The sequence below is a fragment of the Mobula hypostoma genome, chromosome 15 (genome assembly GCF_963921235.1).
Source record: "Mobula hypostoma chromosome 15, sMobHyp1.1, whole genome shotgun sequence".
Taxonomy (NCBI): domain Eukaryota; kingdom Metazoa; phylum Chordata; class Chondrichthyes; order Myliobatiformes; family Myliobatidae; genus Mobula; species Mobula hypostoma.
In genome coordinates this window covers 5,550,186-5,563,403 of record NC_086111.1, presented here as the reverse complement: position 1 = coordinate 5,563,403, position 13,218 = coordinate 5,550,186, and the positions used below count along the sequence as shown (strand labels likewise).

General features: G+C 42.6%; 1 protein-coding gene across 5 annotated transcripts in view; it reads right to left on the bottom strand.

Annotated features, from left to right (window-relative positions):
• Positions 1-13,218, bottom strand: part of plxnb1b (plexin b1b) — a 373,688-nt gene that overhangs the window by 201,104 nt on the left and 159,366 nt on the right. The gene's annotated exons all lie outside the window — the stretch shown is intronic.

Here is a 13,218-nt window from a genome sequence, read left to right as displayed (position 1 = left end):
ACACCGACCATATCCCTCCATACACCTCCCACCCATGTATCTGTCCAATTTATTCTTAAATGGTAAAAAAGAACCTGCATTTACCATCTCGTCTAGCAGCTCATTCCATACTTCCACCACTCTCTGTGTGAAGAAGCCCCCCCTAATGTTCCCTTTAAACTTTTCCCCCCTCACCCTTAACCCATGTCCTCTGGTTTTTTTCTCCCCTTGCCTCAGTGGAAAAAGCCTGCTTGCATTCACTCTATCTATACCCATCATAATTTTATATACCTTTATCAAATCTCCCCTCATTCTTCTACACTCCAGGGAATAAAGTCCTAACCTATTCAACCTTTCTCTGTAACTGAGTTTCTCAAGTCCCGGCAACATCCTTGTAAACCTTCTCTGCACTCTTTCAACCTTATTTATATCCTTCCTGTAACTTGGTGACCAAAACTGAACACAATACTCCAGATTCGGCCTCACCAATGCCTTATACAACCTCATCATAACATTCCAGCTCTTATGCTCAATACTTTGATTAATAAAGGCCAATGTACCAAAAGCTCTCTTTACGACCCTATCTACCTGTGACGACACTTTTAGGGAATTTTGTATCTGTATTCCCAGATCCCTCTGTTCTACTGCACTCCTCAGTGCCTTACCATTAACCCTGTATGTTCTACCTTGGTTTGTCCTTCCAACGTGCAATACCTCACACTTGTCTGTATTAAACTCCATCTCCCATTTTTCAGCCCATTTTTCCGGCTGGTCCAAGTCCCTCTGCAGGCTCTGAAAACCTTCCTCACTGTCTACTACACCTCCAATCTTTGTATCATCAGCAAATTTGCTGATCCAATTTACCACATTATCATCCAGATCATTGATATAGATGACAAATAACAATGGACCCAGCACTGATCCCTGTGGCACACCACTAGTCATAGACCTCCACTCGGAGAAGCAATTCTCTACTACCACTCTTTGGCTTCTTCCATTGAGCCAATGTCTAATCCAATTTACCACCTCTCCATGTATACCTAGCGACTGAATTTTCCTAACTAACCTCCCATTTTCCTAACTAACCTCTCATGTGGGACCTTGTCAAAGGCCTTACTGAAGTCCATGAAGACAATATCCACTGCCTTCCTTTCATCCACTTTCCTGGTATCCTCCTCGAAAAACTCCAACAGATTGGTCAAACATGACCTACCACACATAAAGCCATGTTGACTCTCCCTAATAAGTCCCTGTATATCCAAATGCTTGTAGATTCTGTCTCTTAGTACTCCCTCCAATAACTTACCTACTACCGACGTTAAACCTACCGGCCTATAATTTTCCGGACTACTTTTCGATCCTTTTTTAAACAACGGAACAACATGAGCCATTCTCCAATCCTCCGGCACCTCACCTGTAGACAGCAACGTTTTAAATATTTCCGCCAGGGCCCCTGAAATTTCAACACTAGTCTCCTTCAAGGTCCGAGGGAACACTCTCTCAGGTCCTGGGGATTTATCCACTTCAATTTTCCTCAAGACAGCAAGCACCTCCTCCTTTTCAATCTGTATAGTTTCCATGATCTCACTACTTGTTTCCCTTAACTCCATAGACTTCATGCCAGTTTCCTTAGTAAATACAGAGGCAAAAAACCTATTTAAGATCTCCCCCATTTCCTTTGGTTCCGCACATAGCCGACCACTCTGATCTTCAAGAGGACCAATTTTATCCCTTACAATCCTTTTGCTCTTAATATACCCGTAAAAGCTCTTTGGATTATCCTTCACTTTGACTGCCAAGGCAACCTCATGTCTTCTTTTAGCCCTCCTGATTTCTTTCTTAAGTATTTTCTTGCACTTCTTATACTCCTCAAGCACCTTATTTACTCCATTTCCTATATATGTCATGCAACTCCCTCTTCTTCTTTATCAGAGTTGCAATATACCTTGAGAACCAAGGTTCCTTATTCCTATTCACTTTGCCTTTAATCCTGACAGGAACATACAAACTCTGCACTCTCAAAATTTCTCCTTTGAAGGCTTCCCACCTACCGATCACACCTTTGCCAGAGAACAACCTGTCCCAATCCACGCTTTTTAGATCCTTTCTCATTTCTTCAAATTTGGCCTTCTTCCAGTTCAGAACCTCGACCCTAGGACCAGATCTATCCTTGTCCATGATCAAGTTGAAACTAATGGTGTTATGATCACTGGAACCAAAGTGCTCCCCTACACAGACTTCTGTCACTTGTCCTAACTCGTTTCCTAGCAGGAGATCCAATATTGCATCCCCTCTAGTTGGTCCCTCTATATATTGATTTAGAAAACTTTCCTGAACACATTTTACAAACTCTAAACCAACTAGACCCCCAACAGTATGGGAGTCCCAATCAATATATGGAAAATTAAAATCCCCTACCACCACAACTTTATGTTTCCTGCAGTTGCCTGCTATCTCTCTGCAGATTTGCTCTTCCAATTCTCGTTGACTATTGGGTGGTCTGTAATACAATCCCACTAATGTGGCCATACCTTTCCTGTTTCTCAGCTCCACCTATAAGGACTCAGTAGACAATCCCTCTAATCTGTCCTGCCTGAGCACTGCTGTAATATTTGACAATGTAACGTTTTGACAAATACTTTAAAGAGAAATAACCTTAGAGCTATGGGGAAAAAAAGAAAGTGGAATCAATTGGAATGTGCTTAGAAAGAGCTAGTATAGCCTTGATGGATTAAATAGCCTTCTTCTGTGATGTCTCTGACTGAATGTCACAGAACATGAAGAATGCACAATTTTAACTGAGGATCAGGAATGATTTAAATAACTCCAGGAAAACACTAGAAACAGCACGCCTGAAGTGTGAAAGAAGCCAATAAACAAGGTAATAATCCTGTTGTAGTCCTGACAATAGGGTAAGGTCTAGAGTTCACTGAAACCCAACCCAAAGCCTCTGTTAGAAAAATTATACCTCAGCAAGACTTCAAAATGCGCTTCTGAAAAACACAGGTAATTCATCCCTCATACCAGACAATGCTGCTGAGACACACAGTGTCCTCGGCAACAGACACTGCCTCTCGTGCTTATCTGCAGAATTCTGCAATATGGTAAGAATATGAGCTGGGACATCATTTAATTAATTTGTAAACCTGATACAGTTTAGCCTCAATTCATATCAGATACAACTTTGCACAATAATTACATTTCGTCATGGGTGATGCTGTAGAGGTAACATTTAAAACCTGCTTTGAGAAAAAGGAGCGAGCATGTCTTCCTGAATTGCTGCAATCCTTAGGCAGATGCTGCTCCTACAATATAATTAGGAAGGAACCTACACAACTTTGACATAATTGTGAAAGAATGCCGAAGGGTGTAATTTCAGAGAAAGCAGAAAGGCTGGTGTCTAGCCATGTGGTCAATCCAATGTTTCTCTTGGAGGAACTTATGGGAATGGAACATGATGCCCAAGTACTGTTGCCAACAGCCTGACTTTGTGCAGAACCTCCCAGATCTGAAAGGGAAATTGCATGCCTTGTATGACCTTGATACTGGATGTCAATTTATCCGTACAACCAAGAGAAGGCAGAGTGCAGGAAACATGTAATTCCTTCAAAAGAGGGGCAGGTGACATCAACTTGTTTTCCCCAAAGCTTTCCACTGCCTGACGATGGAAAATATCAAGTTCAACTAATGTGGCCATGGATGCGGATTCCAGGGCCCGTTTCCCTGGACTCCACGTCAAACCTCGGTTCCAGCATTGACCTAACAGGACTCTCGCTGGAACCAAATGCCAATCCTATTGAGGTCTTTCAAGGTGCTGCTTCATGCTCAATGTGCCGGTAGTTCAAAGAAACTTCAATCTACATACGGCCTCTCGCATAGACTTCACTCTTGTTAGAGAAGTTGAAATAAGCCAGACGACACAAAGGACAATGGACTGGGAGGGTAACAAACAGGAAATATCCAGCTGCTTCTGTTAAAAATATGGAACATTTCTGTCCATTGAGGGCAATGTTAGAACCTTGTAAGATAAAACAGTTAACTTTTATACATTTGTTCTGAATATAGTCAGATTTCTGCAAAAAGGGTAACTAACCAATTCCAACTTGTACTTCCCTTTAAACATTGTGTTGACACTGTAAGTTTTGAGGAACACAAAGTTCTGGAGGAGCTCAGCAGGTCAGGCAGCAACTATGGGAGGAATAAACAGTCAACATTTCAGGTATGATGATGGGTCTCAGCCCAAGATATCGACTGCTTATTCTCCTCCACAGATACTGTTCAACTGGCTGAGTTCCTCCCAAACTTTGTGTGTGCTATACTTCCCTTTCCTTCATTCATTAATTCAAAATCTTTTCAGAATCAGGTTTATTATCACTGGCATATGTCATGAAGTTTGTTGTTTTGCAGCAGCAGCAGCTGTACAGTGTGATGCATCCAGGAATCTGATGGCAGAATGGAAGAAATTGTTCCTAAAACATTGAATGTGTGTTTTCAGGCTCCTGGACCTCTTCACAGATGGTAATAATGAGAAAAGAGCATGCCTTGGGTGGTGTGGGTCCTTAATGAAGGGTGCTGCCTTTCTGAAGCATCACCTTTTGAAGATGTCCTCGACGGTGAGGAGGCTAGTGGCCATGATGGAGATAGCTGAGACACAACCCTCTGCAGATTTCACCCATCCTGTGCACTGGCCCCTCCATATCATGTGGTGACACAACCAGTTAGAATCTTCTCACCCAAAATGCCCATAGTGAAAGAAGACAGTTTGGTCCACTGAGCTGGTGCCGCTCTTGGGATCTTCATTTATAAAAGCTGGGATCATTGTGATCCTGTTCAATAACCCTGCCACATATCATTGGAATTTTTTTCCCCTCTCACTATAACTCCTTGCCCATCCTCTGGGCTTCCCCCTCTCTCCCCTTCTTTCTTCCCAGGCCCCCTGTCCCATGATCTTCTCCCTTCTCCAGCCTCGTATCCCTTTTGCCAATCAACTGTCCAGCTCTTGGCTCCATCCCTCCCCCTCCTGTCTTCTCCTATCATTTTGGATCTCCCCCTCCCCCTCCCACTTTCAAATCTCTTACCATCTCTTCTTTCAGTTAGTCCTGACGAAGGGTCTCGGCCCAAAACGTCGACTGTACCTCTTCCTATAGATGCAGCCTGGCCTGCTGCGTTCACCAGCATTTTTTATGTGTGTTGTTCATTGGAATACAATTTTGTTGGCTCTGTGCAACTTAACACCAACTTGTGACCAAACTGGAGTTTGACAATTTGGTTGGAGTCCTTAAACAAGTTGTAACCAGCAAAATAAATGTTGTGGTGTATTTGTACTTTCAGAATTCCTTAGAAAAAAGAGGCTATTAATCAAAATTATAGGACACAATAACATACTAGGTCAACAGACAGATAACATAAGTATAGATAAATGGACTTTTATCAGTTTCAGCGACCACTCTGTAAGTGACTGCAGAGAATTGAGAACACAGCTCAGCACATCACAGAAACTAGCCTACCCTCTTTGGACTCTGTCAATACTTCTTGCTACCTCAGCAAAGGAGTGAACATACTCAAAAACTCCATCCACATAAGACATTCCTTCTTTTCTTTTCTCCTTTCCCCTCCCCCTCAGGCAGAAGATACAAAAGCCCAAAAGCACTTACCACCTTGCTCATGGACAGCTTGACTATTAAATCACTCCCTACCACAATAAATTGGATTCTTACCCTCGCCTTCTATCTCACTATTGTTTACCTGCACTGCACTTTTTCTATAGTTACTACACTTCATTCTGCAAGGTCATTGTTTTACTTTGATCTACTTTAATGCACTTGGTGATGATCGGATCTGCAGGAACAATATGCAAGGCAAGCTTTTCACTGTATCTTTTCACTATTTATTGTTCATTCGACAATAAGGCAGCTCTGGTAAAGTGCAGCATTTTAAACACAATCGAAGACTGAATGGTGTTGATATTTGATGTTCCCAGGTGTCCATGTACATGAATTATTTAAAGATAACATGCAGCCAACTAATGAGACAATGCATTTTTGCCAATATTGCAAGTGGACATGCAGAGGAATGGCGAACTTCTTTTTAAAAAGAGCATGTGCCCAAATTGGCAACAATCTTCCAAAAAAATTTCTTGTATGCCACGGTAATTTTGAGCAGAGATTATTGTTGGTTAGTGAATGAGTAACAACAATTGTGAGGTATTTTTTTAAAAAACAGGATAAGGAAGGATAAGGCTTGTTATTTGTTTAAGTGTTTTCATTGTTTTACTATCAATAAAAGTGTAACGGACAGATTGAAATGCATAAAGCACTTTAGAAAACCAGTTCAAAATGACTAAGAGTGATCTATTGAAAAGACGGCTGAAAAATAGAAACAACAGGAATTCTGCAGATGCAGGAAATTCAAGCAACACACATCAAAGTTGCTGGTGAACGCAGCAGGCCAGGCAGAATCTCTAGGAAGAGGTACAGTCAACGTTTCAGGCTGAGACCCTTTGTCAGGGTTGTCAGGTGAAAAGTAGAATCATTTTGAAGTAGAATTGTTATTGTAACCGTTTACTATCTAAATCCTGATGTGTACACCAGCTCTATGAAGAGTTCAAAATGTATTGTCCAATGTCAAGTGTTCTTACCAGGAGGTACAGGAGCCTGAAGACACATACTCAACATTTTACAAACACTTTCTTCCTCTCTACCATCACATTTCTGAATGGACAATGGATCCACAAACACTAACTGACTACTTATGCTCTCGCTTTGCACTGTACTATTTATTTTTAAATACATTTATTATAGCAATTTATTAATTTTTACGTATTGCATTATACTCATGCCACAAAACCACAAATTTCATGACATCTGTCGGAGATATCAAGGCTGATTCTGAACCATCTAGCTGGTGCCAAGCCGACATGAAACGTTTCCTGTGAAAACATTTCACTGTTCTCACGTTGCTTCATTTGGCAGTAAAGATAACCATGTATCCTTTTATTATGGGTCAGGTTGAAAGAATCAAGGAGCAGTACTATCTGCCACAAGCCAACTATGTTCTTTGCGTGTACCAGCTTGAACACTTGTGCTATATGTTCGGCAACCCCTGGACAGGTGTATCACTGGTGAGATTGTGCCTGAACGAGTCAGCACAGTGGGGCTGAATACAGTGGGTCTGCCCTACAGTTCCAGTGACCCAGGCACCATCTGTGTGGAATGTGCCAACTTTTCCTGGAACTGTGGGATGTGTGGGGAACCAAAAGTGCCTGAGGGAAAACCAAAAAATATGTACCAGCAAGTAGATTAATTGGTTACTGTAAAAATTAGCCCTGGTGTGAGAATTGTGACAGAAGAGATTACAGATACAGGAATCTGGAGCAGATTGAGCAATATCAGTAGGTGGGGAAGGAACTACTGATACTTCGGGTCACAGTACTGCATCAGGTAGTTAACAGGGTGTAATCAGGCATGTGTGTGGAGTCTCTAAATAAGAGGCTGGCTGTTCAGAACAAGTTTAAAGGAATTTTGTCACTCTCTGGGTACTGAATGATTGAGAATTTTTTTACCCAAGAAAGCAATGGAGACTGAGGTGCATGTTCAAAACTATATCCATGAGAGGTAACAACAAGCTTTTTTTAACACAATGAAATAATTAAATATAGCTACAGGGAGTGGCGAGGAGTAAACAAAACAGCTCTACTTTAATCAATATGCAGATGCTGGAAATCCAATCAACACATACAAAATGCTGGAGGAACGCAGCATCTATGGAAGAGAGTACAGTCGACATTTCAGGCCGAGACCCTTCATCAGGACCTGCCTGGCCTGCTGAGTTCCACCAGCATTTTGTATGTGTTGCTACTTTATTTGTAGATCAGGTACCAGATACTCAACAAACTACTTCAGTTTCCATTTCTTCAGCTAGAACTAACCAAAAACAAAAATCAAGACAACATTATATGCATCAACAGCATCTACAGATTTCCTCATGCAGGTGAGGCGGAAGTTGGGTGGGGGAGGGGTGATGATCTTCGTTTGCTTCAGTCCCACGATTCCTATTCTAACCAATGTTTACCATGATGTGCCTTTGGGAAATTCAACCGGAAATATGGTATTTCCAGCAAAATAACATACCATTGAGGAAAATTAACTCATTCCATTCAAGAAATACATTTTTCAGACGGCAAGGCCCACTTGAAAAAGTCAGCTTCATCATGACATTTAGCTTGGATTCTATCTCCACAAGTGCTGCCTGACTTGCCTGACATGGATTTCCAACACTGCTTTTATTCCAGTAGCCTACCTTTGCCAGCTGGCCTTGGGACCACTTCCTTGTGCTGGGACAAGACGACAGCACTGACGAGGAAACTCTGAGTAGAGCTTCATATTTGGAAATTTGATGACATTCACTAAGCACAGTAAGAGGCACAAAACCAAAGCTGACAGCACTAACTGTCTGACAAGAGCCCATTTACTTCCTTAAATGTCTAAGCAAGTGGCTTTTTAAAATTATTTGAATCTTCCAAACAAGCTGAAGTAACATTGTGTTAAGGACAGGCCCTGGAACTAACTGAAAGAATATTTTACTTAACCTCATTGAGTTTGTGTCAAGGACAATAAACCATGCTTTGGGAATAGAAGAAATGCACTCAGCTGGCAGATTTACAACTGACATACAAAACACTTGATGGCCAAAAACAGGACAAGGTGAAAACAAGGCCCAAAATTACTTTTTGGCATATCTGGTGTTTTCCACTACATAGAAAATAACATCATTTATATATCACAGCTCCCTCGATGTGTTGGGGTCTGCTACTGCCAACGAAATTTCAGCTGGGGATAAAGGACACCATTGTGCCATTGCTGTGGCAACACAAGAGCTCCAACATGCATGTAACAGAGCAGGAAGTCAAGGAGTCAGTCCTGAATCAAAGTCCCCATCTTGGTCCTATCTGTTTTCTCTCAGTTCAGCTGAGAGCTTGGACTAAACATGTGCATCAGCTTGGGAGGCAGCCTGGAACGGTAACTGAGTCCAAGAGTTCACCAGCACTAGAGCCTGAGGAGCAGAATGAATGAAGCGCCACTAGGCCGGCCTAATGACTATGGTTCAATGACAGGCTTGGAACATCTCCCAACAGTTCCCAGATGTTTCTGTCAGGTTGTGTTTCTATTAAGTTATTAAAACCTGATATCCAGAGCATTATAGGGGCTGATTGGGCTATCGGTGTTTAAGTCAAACCATAATGCTTTCTGATCATTTAAATTGATAAATTAAAGCCTGATGGTGCACTTAACCAACGATTTTCTTCATTTTTGTGCCCACTGTAAGAGATCTGGGGACATAGTTCATTCCATTAACATAAATTCTATTCCAATTGTGTCCCCGATTTCCTACAGATGGGATACTCCTAAAGAGAAGGTCCTATTGTGCCAGTTTAAGGATGTAAAACAATTGCCCTTTCTGCTCGGGACAGCCCACAAGTGTCGTCGTGTATTCCAGTGCTAGCATTGCTACCCGCCATGTTCAGCAGAACATACCAGCAACGATAACAACTCTCGGGCACAGTAACATAGCAGTTAACATAACACTATTACGGCAACAGTGACCAGCTCAATTCCGCCATCATCTGTAAGGAGTTTGTACCGTCTACCCAAGACAGCGTGGGCTTCATCCAGGTGCTCCAGTACCAGTCCTGATGAAGGGTCTCAGCCCAAAGCGTCAACTGTTTACTCTTTTCCATAGATACTGCCGAGTCTGCTGAGTTCCTCCAGCATTTTGTGTGTGTGTTGCTCGGATTTCCAGTAACTGAATGTCTTTTCATTTATGATTGGAATGTGGGAGGAAACTGGTGCCCAAAGACGGACAGGTTAGTAGTTAAGTTGGTCATATGGGTGTCACTAGGCTGTAAGGACTTGCTACTGTGCTGGATCGCTAAATAAAAAAGCTCTCTGACCAGCAAATGGCTCCCAATGACAACAAAGAAACTTAAAGTGAACAAATTTAGCATTTCAAAGACTGAAAACAATAGTTCAGGGTTGCAAACACATGCTGTCTGTGCGAGGTGGAGCAGTATTAAATCACAGTGAACAAGTGTTAACATACAGGAATGTCCTTCCTGCAGCTCACTTTGTAAAAAAGAAAATCACTGGCAATCTTTGTCACTGTGTCAATGAAGTAGCGAAGAGTTAACTGGAGATGCCTGTAATGCCCTGGGTTGGGTTGGCAGGACCTCCTCATGTAGAGTCAGATCCGGGCTGAAACAGTGCTGTTCTGTTCCCTGTGGCTCTGGTCTCTCAATAGCAACCCTGTGAGTTCTGATGAGATAAATTCACTCCCTGAATCTGATGACATTTAATCAGCCATCAACTTGGCATCGATCAGATTGCAAGGGGTAACCTTTCAGCATTCTGACCACTGTATCAAGAGTTCAGTTAAAATTCAGGCAGCCCAATTCTCTTAAATGTCCATTCACACACCTCCAACAGCAGCTTCACCACTGATCACAGCAAAGTCACGTAACACATAGAGCATAACAAATTACAGAACAGTACAGCCCCTTCAGCCCAAAATGTTATGCTGAGCTTTTAATCAACTCTAAGATGATTCTAACTCTTCCTTCCTACATAGCCCTCTACCTCTCCTCTTCATTTCCAGATCATCAAATAATCCATGCACAAGCTTCTGGAAATCTGGTGTGACACACCGAAGCTGGAGGAACTCACAGGATCAAGCAGCATCTATGGAGGGAAGTGGACAGCCAACATGTTGAGTTGGAACTCTTCATCAGGACTGGAATGAAAGAGGGGAGATGGCAGCATGAAAAGATGGATGGAGTGGACTAAGAGCAGGTGACAGGTGGATCCAGTTTGGGGGAGAAGGTTGTTGGTGGAAGCTGAGGGCAGAAGAGATGCTGTATAAAGAATCATAGGATACGCCATTCTAGTGAGGAGAGATGTACTCCATGGGGCACAAGCGCTTCTGAAAAAGAAATAAGCAGAAATAATAATTATACGACAGAGGAGAAGACAATTAAGGTGAAAAAGAAAACTCAGGACTTTTCCGCAATTTGGTCTGGGGCAGCAGTTAAAGACCCTTTCTACAGGGAAGCAGAATTAATGCTCTGTCCAAGACCTTTATCAGAACTTTTCTAGTTCTGACAAAAGGTCTCAGATAGGAAAAATTCAGATTTCTACCACCAACAGTTATGAGGTTCTAACCCAATCTGTACAAATTAACAGGCCTTAGCCAGGTCAGTGAATTGTCTCAGCACCCAAGTAACTGAACAGGTCCCCAAGACAGTTAACATTCAAAGTATAAAGTATATACACTTTATACAACTTTCAGATTCATCTCCTTACAGGCAGCCACAAAACAAATAAACCCAATGGAACCCATTAAAGAATGAAGACTATCAAACACCCAATGTGCAGACAGAAAAAAAGACAAATGATGCAAACAAAAAAATGTAAGCATGTAGCATTCAGAACTGAAGTTTACAAATGTGGGTCTTTCCACAGACACAAAGCCGGACATTACTGCAGCTGATTCAGGACCAGGCCACAGCTTCAGTTCAGCACAGGGCTGAACTAACGTCATGGAGCAGCAAGCTGAACTGGCCTGTCCCTCGCCTCTGGCCCCTTACCCTGAACTTATCAATCTGACACGGCGCTTAAATTAGCCAGACTTTGGGTGGTTCCTCATTCTCAGACCCAAGTTCTGCCCCTACAATACACGCTCGGATATGGGCCCCTCTGTCACGATTTGGACCACACCTAACCTTTCCAACTTGGCCTGGAGCTTATATTGATGAAACCTCAGGTCTTTCCTCACTCTTGGGCCTGGGCTTTACCTCAACTTGGTCTGCCACATCAAATTGCCTCCAAGTTCACTCCAAAAATGAGCACGCACTGGCTCATTTCCCACTCTCCAGTGCCTTGTTTCAGCCTGACACACCACGTCACAACCATCCTGCACCTTCGAGACTTCAGTTCACACTGCAAAAATGCCTGACCATACAGGCGATTCAAAAGCTCTGTTTGCAGTGATAGCTTACCAGAAAGTGCTATATTAATAAAATATTTAGTTGTTTCTTTGCTGTTAAGTTGTCACCGGGCTTCACCAGCACCATTCTAATTGCTCGCTGTGACAATGTTGGTTGGAAGCACACCTGATATTCCACTTTGCTGAACACTGTAACCAGAGTTCACAAATACTGATTCCCACAAAAGATTTGGTAACTTGGGAAAAGTACCAGAAGGTAACCAGAAACAACAGGAATTCTGCAGATGCTGGAAATTCAAGCAACACACATCAAAGTTACTGGTGAACGCAGCAGGCCAGGCAGCATCTCTAGGAAGACGTACAGTCTAGGAAGAGGTAACCGGAATCCAGTAATTCATTAATCCACAAGACAAAGAGCTTCACGAGATAACAGGTTAAGTAAGAATTGTGAGCAAACAAAATGTGAGCAAATCTTACGAGGATGGTACCTCTAGATCCAAAACCATACACTATGGTGAGGCTTTAATCTCACGAGGACAGTACGTCTAGACCCAAAACCATACACCAGAGCAGAAATGAGGAGGAATTTCTTAGCTAGAGGGTGGTGAATCTGTGAAATTCCTTGCCTGCACAACTGTGCAGGCAAAGTCAATGCGTACATTTAAAGTGGAGGCTGATTATTTCTTGATTAGTCAGGGCATCAAAGGCTATGGGGAGAAGGTAGGACAATGGGGTTGAGAGGGATAATAAATCAGCTGTGATGGAATGGCAGAGCAACTTGCTGCCCAAATGGCCTAATTCTGCTTCTATACCTTATGGTGTGTGGCACGTGGCCAAGTGGTTAGTGTGTTGGACTAGCGATCTGAAGGTCGTGGGTTCAAGCCTCGGCCAAGGCAGCGTGTGTATCCTTGAGCAAGGCACTTAACCGCACAATGCTCCAGTCTACCCAGCTGAGAATGGGTACCGGCAAATGCTGGGAATTAACCTCACAATAGACTGGCGTCCTATCTGGGGAGTCTCGTACTCTCAGTCGCTTCACGCCACGGAAACCAGCATATATATAAGCACTGGCCTGATGGCCTACACGGCTCGTGACAGACTTTAATAACCTTATGGTCTTAACATGCTGATACTATAAAGAGGGCAGAAGCCTGAACTGTTATTGTGCAAAGAACCATGAAAGTTCCAAAGGACACTCTCATACAGCAACCTGATAGGATTAAATATTCTAGTCATGTTTAT